Raw genomic sequence first — 20,265 nt, 5'->3', positions numbered from 1 at the left:
ACATTGATAACAATAATAAAAATATCATTCGTTTTCCTTTTCCAAAAGTTATTATCTTATAAAAATCTGAAAAAATATATTTATTTCAGCAGGTTTGACAAATTCATAAGCGTTCAAAACCTGACACCTTTTTGCAACAGTTGCAATATTAGATTTTCAATTTACTGTAGACCGAAGACGTATTCCGCTTAAAAAAAAAAAACTTTGAAATCATTTAAAAAATTTGAAATCATCACTGCAAGAGACAGTAAGCCCCCGTGAACATCCCAAGGCAACCGGTCAGCTGCAACAGGAACAGGACGGCAAATCAGAAAGGAAAACATTACACACTATGATCACGGAGAATGGCTCTCATTGCATGTGGAGCGGAAATAGGGCGGCAAAACTTTCAACTCCTCACACAGAAACCAACCTTCACCGAACGCTTCATCGGCTTCATTGGCAGCGCTGAGCCTGATGAGAAAAGGAATTTCCTTCGACTGGAAAATAAGTTGAAAGTTCAACAGAGGAAAAGATAACCGAGAACAAACAGCGCAACAACGCTATATGGCCTTTCGTTAACTTGCTGTTGAACGAAAGGGTAGCGGTTTTTCCAGAGCTCCGAATAAGGCGAAACCGACACTGGTGTTTTGCGGAAGTTTGGTTCATTAAATTTCTTATTGAATATTTTATGGTGGTTTTGCAATGGCTATTAGGCTATTGGACCAACCGGAAAGAGAGAAAGTTTCTTTGTGGATTGTGCAAAGTTTGGCACCTCGAGATAAGCCAATTGTACGTTGTAAACCACAACCGGAAAATCGAGATCGGTGGCAAATGTTCTAAGTTATACACGTGGTAAAAGTGAATTCTTAGCAGAACCGGCTACATGTGATTGTGGTTTTTGTAGGTATTCATTTATATCATAGCATGCAATCTATTCCTTCTCTACAGAGTGCAGTGGTGCATCTTGCTTGCACATTAGATCCAATGAAAAGTTATACGATGTCATGTACGGCATCAATTCCACTCCATGTGATGCCATTCATGGGTCCGCAGCATGGCAAAGGCAAAGTTACGAAAGTCACTTCCTGCGTCGTCGTGTGTCTCCGACTCGAATAGCCGGTCCCAGTATTATTGACGTTACACTCTCCAACTGGGTATACCGAACATCCGCAGCGGAAACATTTCCCAGAAGCGTTGAAACGAAAATAAAATTTCACCCCTAATAGCATAACATATTTTTCCCAAATTGACTAATTTATCTTCACTTTTCATTTTTGCCACACAGAGAGAGAGAGAGAAAGATGAGAAAGGAGGAGAGGGAGGCAGTGGATAGGGGTACGTTTTCGTCCACACGGTTGCACAAATTTTACTGCTGTTCCGGTTGGTGAAAAGAGCCAAAAAGGCAACCCAGAGGATGCCTGAAGGCTTATGACTTATCACGGCGGCTTTGTTGTTCCGTTCATGTGTTGGGACCTATGTATCTCCTCTAGAGTGCCAGTGGTCGCCGCTTCATCGGAGGAGCGACATATGACGAAAGATGAAATATTATCATTTTTGTGTGCGTTTTCGACGAAGCCAACGAGGGTGGGCATTTCCCGTGCTTGATTCAATTTGGAACAAGGGAAAGTTGTTAAATCGGATGGAAGTAGTCAATTGTTGTTGTGTTAAGTTCATCATGCTGTTATACATATAGAGTCGACTGGGTAAGGTAGGATACTTCATACTTTTCAACCAAATTTACAGGAAGTCAAGTGGGCGTTGTGAATGTTTAGGGTTGTTTGTTTCTCGACTGGACGGATTCGATTAGACATTGATGCTATGTTTTATCAGTTGAAGCTCATTGGCGTATCTAGAAGAGTATTTATTTAGTAGGCTGTTTATTTGTTTTGTAAAACTATGATTAGATAAAAATCAATTCAATCATTACCATATTAAATTGCATCAGGTCATGTTATTTCATACTTTAGAAATTACTTATGTTACAGGCTTAGAAACAAAAAAAATACAAAAACAAAATATTGATTGGTTTTTGAATAGTTTCTTTCAATATTCCTGAAAACTAAAAAAAATTCCAGGGCCCAGCAATTTTAATTGTCTGAATTTGCGAAATGTTTCCTTTAACAAGGTTTTGAATCAAAATCAAATCCGATTATAACAAATATCATATGGTTGGAAATTCAGATACAGTAGAATTCTAAAATTTGTTGAAAAATTCCTCAAAAAGTCTGCAATGCTTTACGATGCAGATTTAAGCAACCTTAAATGGAGCCGGAAGCTGATTGCAAACAAATCTTATGTTCATAATATTGTAAAGCAGTCGTTTCTCAATCTGTCGATGATAACGTGTACATCTAGAAGTTGTTTTCGCTTGGGACCAACCATGATTATTTGTTAAATTGTTACAAAATGGTCTTAAAAAATAGTAACATGTTGCATTCGAGCACCTTTTTATGCATCGTAGCGCTATGAGTGGCGAAAATTGGAAACGTTCATTTTAATCCGATCGTGAAGCAAGACATAACACTCCGATTTTATCGCAGATAGTATAGCCAATGTTTGAAAAATGAAATTATGATATGTAAATTTTTGAAGTCATAGTATTAGAAGGGATCCCTGCGTTGCGTAATACTTTGCTATGAAGGCCATCTTCCATTACCATTCTTTCTCGTTTAGATCGGCATAGCGGTTGAACGAAAAGTTATTATTTGTGAGGATTTTCAGCAAATCGAAAAAGTTATAGTGAGTTTTATAGAGATACCGACCGAAAATATGTATAAAAAAACCTAAAGGCCCCTAATTTGGACCAATACATAATTTCAGTAATCGACTAAATTTTTAATAGCGACCAAAAATATCCATTAGTACCGTCCCAATGACGCGTTCATCTAGATAAAATTGATAAATAGCAGATTTTTAGCGATGGGCCCAATCTTAGATCCATAGGCCAACATTAGAGCCATTTACCTCTAGTTGATTTTTGAAATAACGTCGGTATAGCAGAGCCGATGGCGAGTAACTAACCTTTTTCAAACCCTGGATACGAACCAGCACACGGCTGAGAGTCTCCTTTTTCTTTTCTTTTTTCTTCTACCTGCCAGTGGTGTTAGTAAGCGTGTGCGAGCTACCAGTTACGCCAAATCGACGATCAAATGCATTGTTTACAAAAGCTGATACGTCCCTTTGAAAAAGTTATCGAGCAAAAGAGAAAAGCCTGATGATTGAGTTTTTAGTTCGTTCGTTACTTAGTTTGGGTCCCCGTTGATTACATTATCTAGGGGTCATATTGTGAAGTGTTGGTTGTGGTACGAGCGGAAGTAGTAGTAATTTGAAGGACTCGCCTTGAGGAGTCTCGCCGGGCACGTGCAAACCTTGCCTCTTCACCTGCAAGTGACTCCTTTGCTTGCTTGGCGCTTAAGTGGAGAGGTTGATACACCTAAAGTCGAAGCTTTCGGCCAGTAACCCGTTACATTTTGTTCATTTTTTTTTTGACGTAGGACTACATCTGTGATTTCTATATGGGGGTACACTTCGTGAAAACCAAAAATGGAACATGTAACGAAATGTTGAAAGATTTTGAACGTTATAACTCAGCTGCCGCTTGACCAATTTCAATAATATTATCACCAATCGATCAGAAATACTTCCATGAATCGATAGCAATGCTTCTGACTGTTAGTTTTAAGCAAGTAACTATAATTTGACGGGAAACACATTCATTGTTACGTTTGTTTTTCTGGATGATAGAAGAGCATAGCAAAAATAGTGCGAAACAGGTTAGTGAAGCCATGGTCATCAAAAGAGGAAATCGATGAAGAGGATTGACTTTCACTCCTCTGTACTGCGAATATTTGACGGAATTATCATGCGTTGTTATGGACGATGAAACTTCTGTCCTAGAAGATTTCAAGCAGCTTCCAGGGCGGGTTTTCTATGGCCAACAATGCTACAGTTGAGTATATCAGGAGGAAGGCATCGACATTTCCAATACAAAAATACGTTATTTGGCATGCAGTTTGTACGTGTGGCCAAAAGAGTAATTCTTTCGTCACTACAAGCACAATCAACAACAGAAAGAGTGCCTGCAGAAGTGATTGCTAGAGTGTTCACTCGGCTGCCGAGAAAAGTAGGCCACTCTTGATGTGTGTCACACGATCGTCTGTTTACTTGGCAGCAACCATTGTGTGGTCCTCCTCATTGTTCTTCATCAGCAGTTCTTTCGGTCGATGCGTCATCGACATTGGAAAGCAGCCGTTTCGTGATGAGTGTGTGAGTGCTGACCACTTTTGCGTCCAATGCTGCAATGGAAGCGCTCTACCCCTCGTTGGCGATACTGCCATACAATGAAACCACGGGAAGCGGATCGTATTCTGATGGAGGAGGTTTATTGGATAGCGGAAGATAAAGTGTTTATTGTTCCTTTAAATTTGTCGAACCTCTTAACGGAATCCCTTTATGAAGCGCTTTGAGTGGGTTGGTTTATTTCCTTTAAATTCCGTTATAATTGCTTATCTTTTGACAGATACGCGTATTTCGTCTACTACTTGCAGACTTCATCAGTGCCAAGTACTCAACACTGTTTATTGTGTTGTACCTGTTAACTATAGTTTTACGATATACTGTATAGTGAACAAGAATCTTCGGCTCTGTGAAGTTAATTCGATTGAGCCTTATCAAATAAATTAATAAACAAAAAAGTAGCGATTGTTACCCTTCATCATTCACAAAGAAAACCCTTCGTTCTGGCCTGATTCGGCTACAAGTGGTACGTGGTTTTTTTTTTTTTTTATTTTTTTTTATTGGGTATCAAGCTGGAGCTGCGTGACAGCTTAGTTTTCAAGACTTGACCCATTTGAATAAATTTTGCTTCTATCTTTGACAATACAGCAGAAGAACTAGCCTATGTTGGCCGCTTGAACACTGGTTTCCGTATGTATTGTTTCAAGATAGTTATAGTAAAAACGATTGAATAAGTAAATCCGTTTCGAACGAAATATCTAAATTATGTAAGTTACGAAAAACGCGCGAATTCCGAAAGCCGTGCGAGATAACTGAAGCGAGAAAAAAAAGGCTAATTATCATTTAAAGAGTGCCACCAAAATAAATGTGGTAGCCTATATTGGCAAGTTGATTAATTTTGGTTTCCTCCCTAGATATTTTACTTATTTACTACTGAGCTCTGTTTTAAAATTAGTTAATTTAAAGAACGTATCAATCATTTCAAGATTTCGCGACCGCACCGAACAAATTCTAAACTACATAAGCTCAAAAGCGTTCGACAAGCTCTACCGAATTGCGTATCACTTCTGCGTAAGCTCCGTAGACGTAGGCGCGTTGAATCCGACAGCCGCGAAAAGTTAAACATGCATCAATACCACATAAGGAAAGATCGATTTTACGTAGGGTTTAGGTCATAGATTAACATTGACTGCTGTTTACAAATGTTAGTACTTGAACACTAAGAAATAAGTTAACTCAAATGCTTTAACCGCATATATAAGAGATTTCGCGTATTGAGAGAATAATATAGTAATCGAGTACAACAAACTCAGGGGAATAGAATACCTCCAAAAGTTTAAAAGCTATTAATTGTCACATACCTCTACTTTTACTTATTTCCTAAACTATTTTTTCTTTTTAAAGTTCAAGACTAAATAAGAAGATTTATTCATTCCTAGTTGAACACTCAGTCGGTTAACAACGTCCCGGTCTCAGTCGCGCGGCATCTAATTTTTTTTTCGGTGTTTTTTCCGCCCGAGCGGTTTTTTCACCCCCCCATTGGGTGCCCCAAGTGACCAGTGTGCAACAGAGGAAGTGGAATTCCATGGGCCGAGCCCCTTGGAGTTGCCATCCAGCTTTAATCCACCCCGGTAATCCATCCGGTCGTCAAGCCATTTTTTCATCATCGTGCCGACCCACCAACACCAATCATCACCACCAGCAGCAGCAAACGGACCATCTAGCTGCAACGGCTGATAGGTTGTTTACAACCGGCATAAGTATTAGACAATACATTTTGCAAGTCCATTGCCTCCCTATTGTAGTTTAATTTTGCCTCGTGGCGCGTGACTCTGTCTCTCACCCCTGGTAGGGGAGTATGGGTCATAGTGAGACAACTTTTTGCAAGTAGATATAAGTTTTTTTTTTGTTTCGATTTTTTTTTTCTTTTTGATTTGTTCGTACGTCGGGCAAAAAATTTAATTACTAGTAATTAAAATTAATTAATTAGTGAAGGTTTTATTTTTTTTTTCCTTCTTAAGTGGTTGCGCACCGCTTTTGCGCAACACTTATGGCATCTTCCGATGCCTACGTTACACGAACCAGATACTATGAACCGTCTTCGAAAGGACCATGGGTTGTCTTTTTTCGGCCCAAAAATAAACCTTTGAAAACTCTCGACATAACGAGAGATTTGCTGCGTAAGTATCCGGGAATCTTGGTACACAAAGAAAGATTCAACAAACTGCGTGTAGAAGCACCGACTTATGATGTGGCAAATAAAATTGCTGATCACGAGTTGTTTAGTGTTGAGTACAACATCTACATCCCTTCTCGAGATGTGGAGATAGAAGGCGTGGTCTCCGACGCGAGTCTGACTGTCGAGGACTTGAAACATGCCTCGGGAACTTTTAAAAACTCGACATTCGCTACCGCGCTAGTGAAGATACTGGATGTAAGGCAACTGCATTCAGCATCTTTGCTAGACGGTAAAAAAGTTTATAAACATTCAGACTCGTTCCGGGTGACTTTCGCAGGTTCAGTTCTCCCAAACTTTGTTAAAATTGATGGTGCTTTTTTTCCGGTGCGGTTGTTTGTACAGAGGGTATATAATTGTACCAACTGCAAAAGGCTGGGACACTCGGCCAGCCATTGCGGCAACAAAACTCGTTGTGGCAAATGTGGTGAAAACCACAAAGAGGATTCTTGCCACAAAGAATCAGTAAAATGCGCTTACTGTGGCGAGAATCCTCACCCCTTGCAGGAGTGCCCGATGTACAAGCAGCACTCCGATAAAGTGCAGCGTTCAATCTCTGGACGCTCCAAGCAGACATATGCTCAAATGTTGAAGGCTGCATCAGCCGTCCAAGATGCAAACCAATTTTCGGTTTTGTCAGTTGAAGAATCGGACTCTGACTCATCCGATGAAGGTGATTCTACGGTGGTACACGCACCTTCAAAAATAGACGGTTCCTCAAAAAGAAAATGCCCCTCCCCGAAAGTGCGCCGTAAGAAAACTAAAGTCACCTCCAGACGATTGCCAAATTCCCAGGGTAATGGGGATGAAAAAACAAAACCGAAGGCTCCTGTTGATCCAATCCCTGGATGCAGCAAGAATTTTCCGCCATTGCCCAACAAAGATAAAAAAAATAAAAAAGCTGCTCCTCAAACTTCTCAAAAGAAATCCAAGTCCGAACGAGGTTTGCTAGCTTTTTCGGACATTGTGGAATTCATATTAAACATGTTCAACATACAAGACCCTCTAAGAAGCTTAGTTTCTGCCTTGCTTCCAACATTAGAATCATATCTTAAGCAATTGACTGTTTCATGGCCCCTCCTTGCATCAATCATATCTTTCGATGGATAATTCGTCGAACGAGGTTGAAGATATGATCACTGTGCTACAGTGGAACTGCCGTAGTCTAGTGCTTAAACTAGACTCGTTCAAATTTTTACTTCACAATTCTGATTGTGATATATTTGCTCTCTGTGAAACATGGCTTTCTTCCGATAAAGAACTCAACTTCCACGATTTTAACATTATACGCCTGGATAGAGACGATTCTTATGGAGGAGTACTTTTAGGGATCAAAAAGTGCTACCCTTTCTACAAAATTTCCCTTCCTGCTCTATCCGGCGTCGAAATCGTTGCTTGCCAAATAAATGTGAAGAACAAAGATCTTTGCATAGCTTCAGTATACGTTCCACCAAGAACCTCCATTAGCCGTAGTCAACTCTGGAATCTAGTTTCGATTCTTCCATCCCCAGTATTAATTCTGGGTGATATGAACTCCCATGGTACTGGGTGGGGCGATCTATATGACGACAATAGAGCGGCTATTTTTTACGATTTATGTGACGATTTCAATTTGACTATTTTGAACACTGGTGAAGCGACACGTATAGCAAAACCTCCGGCTCGAGAAAGCCGACTCGACCTATCTTTGTGTTCAAGATCGCTATCATTGGATTGTCAGTGGAAGGTTATCAATGATCCCCATGGTAGCGATCATTTGCCAATCATCATTTCAATAAAGTGTGGCCCTCACTCTGCAGAACCATCTCGGGTTCCATTTGATCTTACAAGGAACATCGACTGGCAGAAATATGCAACGGCGGTGACAATCGGTGTCGAATCAATAGATGCGCTTCCACCATTGGAAGAATATCGATTCCTAGCCGATTTGATTTACAAAAGCTCACTGGAAGCACAAAAAAGAAAAGTTCCAAGTGCACCCTTTAAAAGGAGACCAGCCACACCTGGTTGGGACGAAGAATGCACAAAATTGTATGTAGAAAAATCTGATGCTTTCAAAGCTTTTCGTAGACACAAAACCCCCACTTACTTCGAGGAATATTCAAAGCTTGAGACAAAGCTGAAACAATTAATCAAAGCAAAAAAACGCGGTTATTGGCGCAATTTCGTCGAGGGACTCTCACGAGAAACCTCAATGAACACCTTGTGGAGGGTGGCTCGCAACATGCGTAACCGCTCATCTTTCAATGAGAGTGAAGAATACTCCAACCGATGGATATTCGATTTCGCAAAAAAGGTCTGTCCGGACTCAGTTCCAGCACAAAATATTCTTCGAGAAGCGTCTCCTAGCGGCGGCTCTCTGGATAGACCATTCTCCATGCTGGATTTCTCTATGGCTCTTCTTTCATCGAACAACTCCTCACCGGGAAGCGATATGATTAAATTCAATCTTCTGAAAAATCTCCCAGATATCGCTAAAAGACGCTTGCTAGATTTATTCAATTCCTTGCTAGAAAACAACATTGTACCGCCTGAATGGAGACAGGTCAAAGTAATAGCCATTAAAAAACCTGGCAAATCAGCGTCTGACCATAACTCATACCGTCCGATTGCTATGCTTTCGTGCATTAGGAAATTGTTGGAGAAAATGATCCTTCGGAGACTCGATCACTGGGTCGAATCAAATAACTTGCTATCAAATACACAATTTGGGTTCCGCAAGAGCAAAGGAACAAACGATTGTCTAGCGCTGCTTTCCACAGATATTCAACTGGCCTTTGCACACAAGGAGCAATTGGCTTCAGTATTCTTGGACATTAAGGGGGCTTTTGATTCAGTTTCCATTGAAATTCTGTCAGACAATCTGCACAGATGTGGACTTTCTGGAATTTTAAATAATTTCTTGTACAATTTGTTGTCAGAAAAGCAAATGAACTTTTCTCTTGGAAAACTGACAACTTCCAGAATTAGTTACATGGGCCTGCCCCAAGGCTCATGTCTCAGCCCTCTTCTTTATAACTTTTATGTCAAAGATATCGACAACTGTTTGGCAGAACAATGCACGCTAAGACAACTTGCAGATGACGGTGTGGTTTCCGTAAGAGGTCCACATGCCGTGGACTTGCAAGGACCATTGCAAAATTCCTTAGATAACTTGTCTTCTTGGGCTATGAATCTAGGGATCGAATTCTCGCCGCAGAAAACTGAACTGGTAGTGTTTACTCGAAAGCGGTACCCAGCCCAAATGCAGCTTAATCTTTTGGGCAGAAACATTACCCAATCATTGTCTTTCAAGTACCTTGGGGTCTGGTTTGATTCAAAGTGCACTTGGAATGCCCATATTACGTATTTGAAGCAAAAATGTCAGCAGAGGATCAACTTTCTCCGTTCAATTTGCGGCACATGGTGGGGTGCTCATCCGGGAGACCTCATAACGCTTTATAAAACAACTATTCTCTCTGTTCTAGAGTACGGCTCTTTCTGCTTTCTCTCGGCAAGAAAAAGTCACCTAATAAAATTGGAACGAATTCAATATCGTTGTCTGCGTATTGCTCTAGGCTGTATGCACTCAACGCATAACATGAGTCTCGAGGTTCTGGCAGGAGTAACACCCCTCCAGAACCGTTTCTGGGAGCTCTCTCTCAGAATACTAATCAAATGCGGAGTGACGAACACACTTATAATTGCTAATTTTGAAGAAATTCTTGGGATGAACACACAATCTCGATTTATGAGAATCTACCACCACTACATATCATCAGATATGTGTCTTCCTTGTTATACTCCAGACCGTGTTCACTTCACCAATCGCAGTTCCTCAATTGAATATGATCTGACCATGAAACAAGCAACTCATGGGATTCCCGATCAACTTCGACCTATTATTATCCCACGTATTTTTACTGAAAAGTACCAACAAGTCAATTGCATGAAAAGATATTTTACAGACGGGTCCCGTCTCAATGGATCCACTGGCTTCGGTGTCTTCAATGAAAACTCTAGCGCCTTCCGCAAACTTCAGGAACCTTGTTCCGTTTTTGTTGCTGAGCTGGCAGCAATCAACTTCGCATTGGGGATGATTTCCAATATGCCCACAGACCATTACTTCATCTTCTCGGATAGTCTCAGTTCGATTGAGGCTATTCGGTCGATGAAACAAGGTAGGCACTCATCTTATTTCCTTTCAAAGGTAAGGGAGCAGATGTGTGTGCTGGTCGAAAGATCATATATGATTACCTTTGTATGGGTCCCCTCACATTGCTCAATCCCAGGCAATGAGAAGGCGGACTCTCTCGCAAAGGTGGGCGCGCAGGAAGGCGAATTGTATGACAGGCAAATTTCACACGATGAATTTTACCATTTAGTGCGTCAGAGTACCTTTTCGAGTTGGCAAACCGATTGGGACACTGGAAATCTTGGACGGTGGTTACATTCAATTATTCCTAATGTTTCTTCGAGAGCGTGGTTTAAAGGCTTGGGCTTAAGTCGTGACTTCATTCGCGTGATGAGTAGACTTATGTCCAACCACTACTCGCTAGATGCTCATCTCAATAGAATAAACCTCGTGGACAGCAACATCTGTCGGTGTGGAAACGGTTACGATGACATCGAACACGCAGTTTGGCAATGTACGGATAATGACGCCGCCAGAGAGCGACTTTTGAATACCCTCGAGGCCCAAGGAAGACAACCCTATGTTCCTATCAGAGACGTGTTGGCAACCCGTGATCTCTGCTATATGCAGTCCGTTTATGTTTTTCTTCAAATGTCTAGTATAAGAATTTAATTCCTTTTGTCTTTTGTCTCTCTTTATTAGTTTTTGTTTGTCTTGTCCCCCCGTCTCGATGAGTCTCATCGTCGCCCACTGGTCACCCACCATAGCCGGTCGAACTCCGGACGAAGCTAGAACAGCACTACCGTTCATACTGGCGACAACGCTCTGATGAGACAACGAAACCCTACCCCAAGCTCCTCCCCTGATCCTATCCTTCGAAAATGTACCCTTCTAACCTCGAGTAAGCCGCGAGTAATCGGCCCAACTCCTACTAGACATAGAATTAAGTGAATTTTGTTACACACAGTGAACAATGAATTATCGGCTCCGTAAAGCTAACGCGATTGAGCCTCCCAAATAAACGAACTAGATAAAAAAAAAAAAAGAAGATTTATTCTACAACTTTAAAGGTTAGTTGCCTCCCTAAGTGGATGCGGGGGGCATCCTAATTCTTTTGTTAATCTACTTAATGTCATTAGGTTTTCTGAAGTTTCTTATTTAAGTTCATTTGATGATTATGATATCTCATTAGTCTAATTTAATAAATTATTGAAATCTCTAATTCACCTAATCAATCATAACCCATGCTTTTGTAAGTACCTGCACTTGTGCTTGTAATCTAAAACTAAACGTGTTTCAAGTACTTTTGATTTTGACCTATACCTATTTATTATAACTTAGTTCGACCCAGGTGACACCTTCAAGTGACTAAAATGCTTCATTTTGAATTTAGTTTCCTAGCTGATTTTAAATTATTTAGGGTATATGATCCAACTACACTCACACGTTTCCACTATGTCGTCCCACAAAATTACGTATGGATATATCACAATAGAAGCACGCCACAGTGGAAATCCCGAGCCATAGTTCAAACACTTATCCCAAATCAATATGAAGCACATATAATATTAGTTACAATACCATGTACACAAATGGTGTTTAACGTTGTTCCCTGAGTAATACTTCAATGAAAACAACAATGAAAGATTGTCACGCAAAAAGAAGAATCACTGTTGAGCACTTACTGAAATACTTGAAGGGTACAATTCCCTTGCAAACCCAAACAAATATATCTGCATAAAAATAAATAAAATAAGAGTGATTTGCGGCAAAACCCGCCAGTATCACACCCAACGTCAGTGCCTATACGTAAGCGTACTACGACGCGGCTCTCAATTAAAGGAGTAACAAGTGTGATACTATCACTGCTAGACTAGATCTTTGGTTCTCTCATGCAGAGAGGGGAAGCCTAGTAATCCCCATTGCCAGCAACGCCGACCATAAACCTACCGTCTCCAACACTCCACTAGCATGAAATTAAGCCCGCCTACCAACAGCAAGGTGCAAAAACTAGCCAAGGGGAGGAACGAAGCAAATCAAGTGAATATTGTACCAAAAACCGCAAATCCGCCAAATTGTCCAGAGTTCCGTCAAATTGACTGCGTGAATTTTTAAATCATATCCCATGAATCTGAAATATACAACTGCAATTGAAATATAATGAGAAATTTGTGTGATGGATTATTGTGAATACAGACTTTATATTTATATAATTACCTCACAGTAATCTGCAAAACACATTAGGAGTTTAGCCTCGAGTTTAGCAGCGCCAGGGGTGTAGTGGTGAGTGTGAATACCTCTCACCCCAGCAGGCCTAGGTTCAATCCCAGTTGGCGCCGCCGGGATGTTCTGAGGCATAAATACCATCTCTGATCACGGGAAGTAAAGCCGTTGGTCCCCGGTTCATGAGTTGATGGGTCAATAGGTAGAGTCCAGGTGTGGGAACTGCCTCCTTGGCGTCGGTAGCATTGGTGCTCAGCCCTGAAAACAAGATCGACGGAAAACAAACCAAGAAAAAAAAGACATTAGTAGTTCCCTTCCCTGAAATCTCGCTTAAATGTCTTTACATAATTCTTTTTTAATACCCTTGATTTTTTTTTTAATCTTGGAAAAATCTCAGAATTGGCTTGGAATTCTAGTTAGAATTATCTAGAAATTTCCCACAGCTTCTTGATATTCCCTTTGATTTCACCTACACTCCCGATAAAAGTTTAGAATTACCCCCCAAAACTTCATATTTCATATTTCACCACATTTAGTTCCAAAGAGCCTGAATGAGATGTGAAGCTTGCGCAGATTACTTGAATATATGATGTAACGGAACGATGATACTAATTGTAATAAGCACAAGTAAATGCTTCCAGAAGTTAGTTAAGATAACATATTGAAAAATGTAAAACTTGAGTGTTGAATTGAAATATTTTAAATTGTGATAAATTAATTTTTTTTTTTTATTAATTAATTTATTTGTACAGGCTCAATCGAATAAACTTTACAGAGCCAAGTTATCATTTGCGTTATACATAATTGAATGTGATAAATTTAAATTTTCCCCCATTTAACATGCGTTGAACCATTCTGAATGGCCATCCAGTTGTAATTATATCACAGCATTGCTCATAATTTTCCGGTACCATGGAGTCAACAAAGTAAAAGTGAAAGGAGATCAGCAAAATGAAGCACATGCGATACTATAATGAAGTGATGCTCGTTAACCCTCCGTTGCTCGCGCCAACTTTTGTAACACGAGTACTCGCGCGTTGTACTTTGTACAACAGTGTGAGTTTTCTATTGCAATTTTGCAGCCGAGCTTCCAATCGATATGAAACCAACGGGTATTCCTTAAGAAAAAAATTTTACTAAACAAGCTAAACTTTTATCACAGTTAACCCCTATAAAAATGAGGATAATAGAGAAAATGTGAATGGAAACCGCGTAAACGGTGTCCGTGGGATTTGACATAATTGGTTACAACATGGAAAATCTCAAGATCCTGACCAGATAGAAAGTTACTGTCTTGGGCAAAGTTGTTCTAAATATCAACCTTTTCGCTGGTGGACAGTAGTTCAGAATTTTCTCACTACGTAGCGCTAGAATACATGTGACATTATCGCATGTGATATATCTCGAGATCATGACCAGATAAAAAGTTACTGTCGTTGACAAAGTTGTTGATGAGATAAAAGCCTATTTCTTGGTGGACAATAGTTCAAAATTTTCTCAATACGCGGCGCTAGTATACACGTGAAATTCTCATAAAAAATATCTCGAGATTCTGACCATATAAAAAGTTACTGTCTAGGGCAAACTTGTTCAGGGGGTCAAATATTTTTGGCTGGTGAACAGTAGTTCAGAACTTTCGCACTACGTGGCGCTAGTATACACGTGAAATTATCATATAAAATATCTCGAGATCCTGACCAGATAGAAAGTTACTGTCTTAGGCAAAGCTGTTCAGGAGATCATAGCCTTTTTGTTGGTTAACAGTAGTTCAGAATATTCTCACTAGGTAGTGCTCGTATACATGTTAAGTTCTCGCATCATCACTAGATCCTGACCAGATAGAGAGTAAATGTCTTTGGCAAAGTTGTTCAGGAAGTCAAGATTGTTTCGTTGTTGGACAGTTGTTCAGAATTTTCTCACTACTTGGTGCTAGTATACACATTCAATTCTCGCATATACATTAGCTCAAGATCCTGAGCAGATAGAAAGTTACTGTTTTCGGCAAACTTGTTCAGGAGGTCAAGATTTTTTGGCTGGTAGACAGTAGCCCAGAATTGTCTCACTACGTGGCGCTAGTATACGTGTACAATTCTCGCGTATGCTAAGCTCGAGATTCCTTGTTTTGAAATCAAGAAATAAGACCGGAAATAAAAAAAAAAGAACAACAGAAGAATTGAGACTTCTGGATCAAGAAAGAACACCTGCTCGATCTTTCGCGTTCAAACCACCGAACACTAAAGTTCGACGTCAACCCACTCCGATGGCCTGACTGGTGACTTTATATTAGTAGAGGAATAAAGGAGGGGATTTCAGCAGAAGAACAGTAGGATGACTCTCAAATTAGGAGGAAGTAGAAAAAAGGTTTTTTTTTCTTTAATTGCCGTGCAAAGTTACAGCTACCAAAATAAACTTTGGAAATCAAATATAATATAAATTAATTATTTTATTGCATGAGAAATAATGGCGCCCGTGGTGTAGTGCAATGGGTTTGGGTTCAATCCCAGCATAAAACCTCTGAACACGCCTTCCGGGGGAGAGTAAAGGAAAGTAAAGCCGTTGGTCCCCGGTCCATGAGTTGATGGGTCGATAGTTAGGGTCCAGGTGAGGGAGCTGCCTCCCTGGCATCGGTAGCATTGGTACTTATTACAGAATACTAGAACGACGGAAAACAAATCAAGGAAAAAAAAATGAATTAAAGCAACTTAGCTGTAAACGTCATGTTTAAAACTAAATTTAAGTTCATCTGTCGTTGAACTAACGATGAAAATAAAGAGAGAGAGATCAGTCCGCATCGTGCTCTCTTGCCGTGCGGATCTATTTGCTTTTTGCTGAAGGAAGTGTTACTACTACCTAAAGCTACAACAAATTTAAACAGCACTTTTCAGTGCTCAACCTGTAAAAAATTTTCTACCTTGTTCAACTCTTATTCCTCTTCGATCCTTGTTTGGACCCTACCCGAGGTAATCCTTCTTGGATATCGATTTGGAAAATTCCTCTTCGATCCTTCAGATTCTTATAGTAATCTGCTTGGAAGTCGATTTGGATAAAAATTTACTGCCGCCATGGCGCCTAAACGCAAAAGAAAGGGGCAAACTCTTGACCCCCCTTCTGATGAAATTAATTTGAGTAATCAATTTGATTTGCTCACGGATGATGAGAATGATCCATCATCCAAGAAAAATTCTAGTAAACTTTCCCGGCTTAATGCCAAGAAGGAAAAGATTCCCCCTATTGTGATAACCACTACCGATTTCCATGCTCTTCGCATGGAACTTTTGAATTTCGTGAAAGTTAAGTTTTCACTACAAATTGGACGTCGGGGTGAATGCCGTGTATTGGCTGAAACCTTGGACGGATTTAAATGTCTTCTCAAGTATCTTACTGAGAAGAAGCACAAATTTTTTACTTACGACACCAAAACTGAACGTGTGTTCAAGGTTGTCATGAAAGGACTGCCCAGTGGTGAATCCCTGGATCAGATCAAAGATGAACTGGCAAAATTACTTGGAGTTGTGCCACTCCAAGTAATCAAAATGAAAATGAAATCCCGTCCTGGCGATTCACGCAACGGGATTTCTAATGATTTTTATTTAGTTCACTTCAAATCTAGTGAACTAAACAACCTTAAGGCCTTAGAAAAAGCTAGCCTTATGCTCCATGTCCGAGTGAAGTGGGAACACTTCAGGAAGACTGGAGGAAATTTCCAAAACCTCACCCAGTGCCGTAAGTGCCAGGGATGGGGTCACGGAACTAAAAATTGCTACATGCCAGCTAAATGCATGAATTGTGGTGATTCCTCTCACGCAAAGGACGACTGTCCTGTGAAGGAAGATCCTAAGAAATTTAAATGTTCAAATTGTGGTGAAAACCACAAATCCAATTTTTGGGAATGTAAGACTCGCAAAGCGATCCTACAATCTCGTTCTAACCGTCAGGTAGGAAACGCTCCACGTTTCCGACCAGGTACAAATTCCTCTGCTGTTAACAACGGTCAGCGAGGAACAAATTCTACATTCGTACCCGTAGGTACAAATATCTCCCCTGCTTCAAATGTTTCATCTGTACCTACTCCCCTCGCTGCTAACAATGTTCAGCGAGTTAATGGAGCTACCTATGCTGCTATTGCAGCGGGTAGAAATCAAAATACTAACCAACGTTCTAACGGAAATTTTGACAATTTTGACTTAGGAAGCATTACTGCCCCCAAAATGGATTTTTTACAGAATTCATTAATTGACATGATTTCTGATATGCTTAAATCTAACTCCATGTTTGATGCTATTCAAACTGGAGTAAAATTTGCAAATAATATTGTCATGACTTTAAAATTCAGTAATGGATTTTAAAGCATTAAATATTGTAAATTGGAATGCTCGATCTCTTAAAGATAATGACGACGAGCTATTTAACTTTTTGAGAGTTCATAACGTGCATATTGCCGTTATAACTGAAACGTTCCTTAAACCTGCCCATAAGGTTAAGAAGGACGCAAATTACTTGATTTATAGAAATGATCGTCTTGATGGACCCTGTGGTGGCGTTGCCATCATTATTCATAGACGAATCAAACATAAAATTCTTTCTTCATTTGAAACCAAAGTTTTTGAAACTTTGGGAGTTTCTGTTGAAACAAAATTTGGACAACTTACGTTTATAGCTGCCTATTTGCCATTCCAATGCGTAGGCCAGCAAAAGAATTTTCTCAAGGGTGACCTCCAGAAACTTACCCGTCATAGGTCTAAATTCTTCATTATTGGTGATTTTAATGCAAAACACCGCTCATGGAATAATGCTCAAAGCAATTCCAATGGTAATATTCTGTTTGATGATTGTTCTGCAGGTTATTACACTATTCAATATCCAAACAGCCCAACATGCTTTTCTTCTACAAGAAATCCCTCCACTATTGATTTGGTCTTAACTGATTCATGTCAACTTTGTAGCCAATTGGTTACCCATGCTGACTTAGGTTCTGATCACCTTCCAGTAACTTTTGAAATATCCCAAGAAATAATTTGTAATCCCAACAGCTCTACTTTCAATTACCATAGAGCTGATTGGGAGCAGTATCGAACATTTATGGAATATAACTTCGATCCAAACATTCCTTTGCAAACCAAAGATGAAATTAATTATGCTCTTGAATCTCTGACTACTTCTATAGTTGAAGCAAGAGCTGCCTCAGTACCAAAATGCGAGGTTAAATTCGATTCAATTATAATAGACGATGATCTTCAGCTCTTGATCCGTCTTAAAAATGTCCGTAGGAGACAATATCAAACTACACGCGATCCTGCCATGAAAGTTATCTGGCGGGATTTGCAAAAACAAATTAAAAAGCGATTCTCTGCCCTGAGGAACAAAACTTTTGAAAATAATATTTCTAAATTAGACCCGAGTTCCAAACCCTTTTGGAAACTCACAAAAATTTTGAAAAAACCTCAAAAGCCTATTCCAGCGCTTAAAGAAGGTCGTAAAATTTTGATCACAAATTTGGAAAAAGCTCAGAAACTTGCTAAGCAATTCGAGAGTTCCCATAATTTCAGTTTGGGTCTTACTAGTCCTATTGAGAATCAGGTTGCTCGGGATTTTCTGAATATTTTCTCTCGGGAAAATATTTTTGATGATTCCTGGGGGACTGATTTGGACGAAGTAAGGTCTATAACTAAAAAATTTCAAAATATGAAAGCTCCAGGTGATGATGGAATTTTCTATATCCTCATCAAAAAACTCCCAGAGAGTACCTTGTCTTTCTTGGTAAAATTATTTAACAGATGTTTCCATTTGGCATACTTTCCTGATAAATGGAAAAATGCAAAAGTTGTTCCAATTTTGAAGCCGAATAAAAATCCAGCTGAAGCTTCTAGCTACCGTCCAATAAGTTTGCTTTCTTCAATAAGTAAACTTTTTGAAAAGATAATTTTGAATAGAATGATGCTTCACATCAATACGAACTCAATTTTTGCAGATGAGCAGTTTGGATTTCGCCATGGGCATTCAACTACTCATCAACTCTTAAGAGTTAACAATTTAATTCGTTCAAACAAATCTGAAGGCCACTCAACTGGAGTTGCTCTTCTAGACATAGAAAAAGCATTCGACAGTGTTTGGCATGAAGGTTTGATTGCTAAATTGAAAAAGTTTAATTTTCCACTTTATATTATGAAGTTAGTTCAAAATTATTTAACTGACAGAACTCTTCAAGTAAATTATCAAAATTCCAAATCTAATCGACTACCTGTTAGGGCAGGAGTTCCTCAGGGTAGCATTCTTGGGCCTATATTGTATAACATTTTCACTTCGGACCTCCCTGATTTGCCTCAGGGTTGCCACAAATCTTTGTTCGCTGATGACACAGGCATTTCCGCTAAAGGAAGAAGTCTTCGTGTTATTTGCAGCAGACTGCAGAAAAGTTTAGATATTTTCTCTTCTTATTTACAAAAATGGAAGATTTCTCCCAACGCTTCCAAAACTCAACTTATAATATTTCCACATAAGCCTAGAGCTTCGTTTTTGAAACCTAGTAGTAGTCACATAGTCACTATGAACGAAGTTCCAATTTCCTGGTCAAACCAAGTGAAATATCTTGGATTAATACTTGACCATAAATTAACTTTTAAAGATCACATTGAGGGCATTCAAGCCAAATGTAACAAATATATAAAATGTTTGTATCCTCTTATAAACAGGAAATCCAAACTTTGCCTGACGAATAAACTTCTAATATTTAAACAAGTTTTTAGACCGGCCATGCTTTACGCTGTGCCAATATGGTCTAGTTGCTGCACTACCAGGAAAAAAGCACTTCAAAGGATTCAGAACAAAATTCTGAAAATGATTTTGAAGTTGCCTCCCTGGTACAGTTCAACCGAAGTACATAGAATTTCGAATGTTGAGACTTTAGCACAAATGTCCAACAAAATAATTAATAATTTCAGGCAAAAATCATTGCAATCCTCAATTGCAACGATTAATTCCCTTTATACTTAGATAAGATTTAGTTTTAGTTTTTAGTTTTAAGATATCAATTGTTATACTGACATGCAGGTTAAAAAACCTGTTTAAAATACTGAATTGCCAAGACATGAACAATGTAAAAACACTTAGATATATATCATAACAATTAAGGCTGGTACGTTACTGCAGTAACTGGAGCACCTAGGTTAAAATGAAATGTAATTTATTTTGAATTTGGAACAAATAAAGAGTTAAAAAAAAAAAAAAAAAAAAAATAAAAAAAAAAAAAAAAAAAAAGAGAGAGAGATGGATTAGTAATGTCCATTTAATTCCACTACCATCTCTCTCTTTATATACACGCAAAAAAAAACCGTCTGGTATTCGTGAACAACAAATCACGAAAGCATGAGCTGCTAGTTCGTTTGAATTCATGACTTAGTTCCACTAGCGTGCACAGGAATCTTGTTAAGAAGGGGCAATTTTTTTTTCTATGGTGCATTTAATTTGGGGATGGGGA

This window comes from Ochlerotatus camptorhynchus, unplaced genomic scaffold (assembly GCF_037179485.1).
Source record: "Ochlerotatus camptorhynchus isolate MF236.1 unplaced genomic scaffold, CSIRO-AGI_Acam_v1.1 ptg000191l, whole genome shotgun sequence".
NCBI lineage: Eukaryota > Metazoa > Arthropoda > Insecta > Diptera > Culicidae > Ochlerotatus > Ochlerotatus camptorhynchus.
This window is presented reverse-complemented; position numbering follows the sequence as displayed.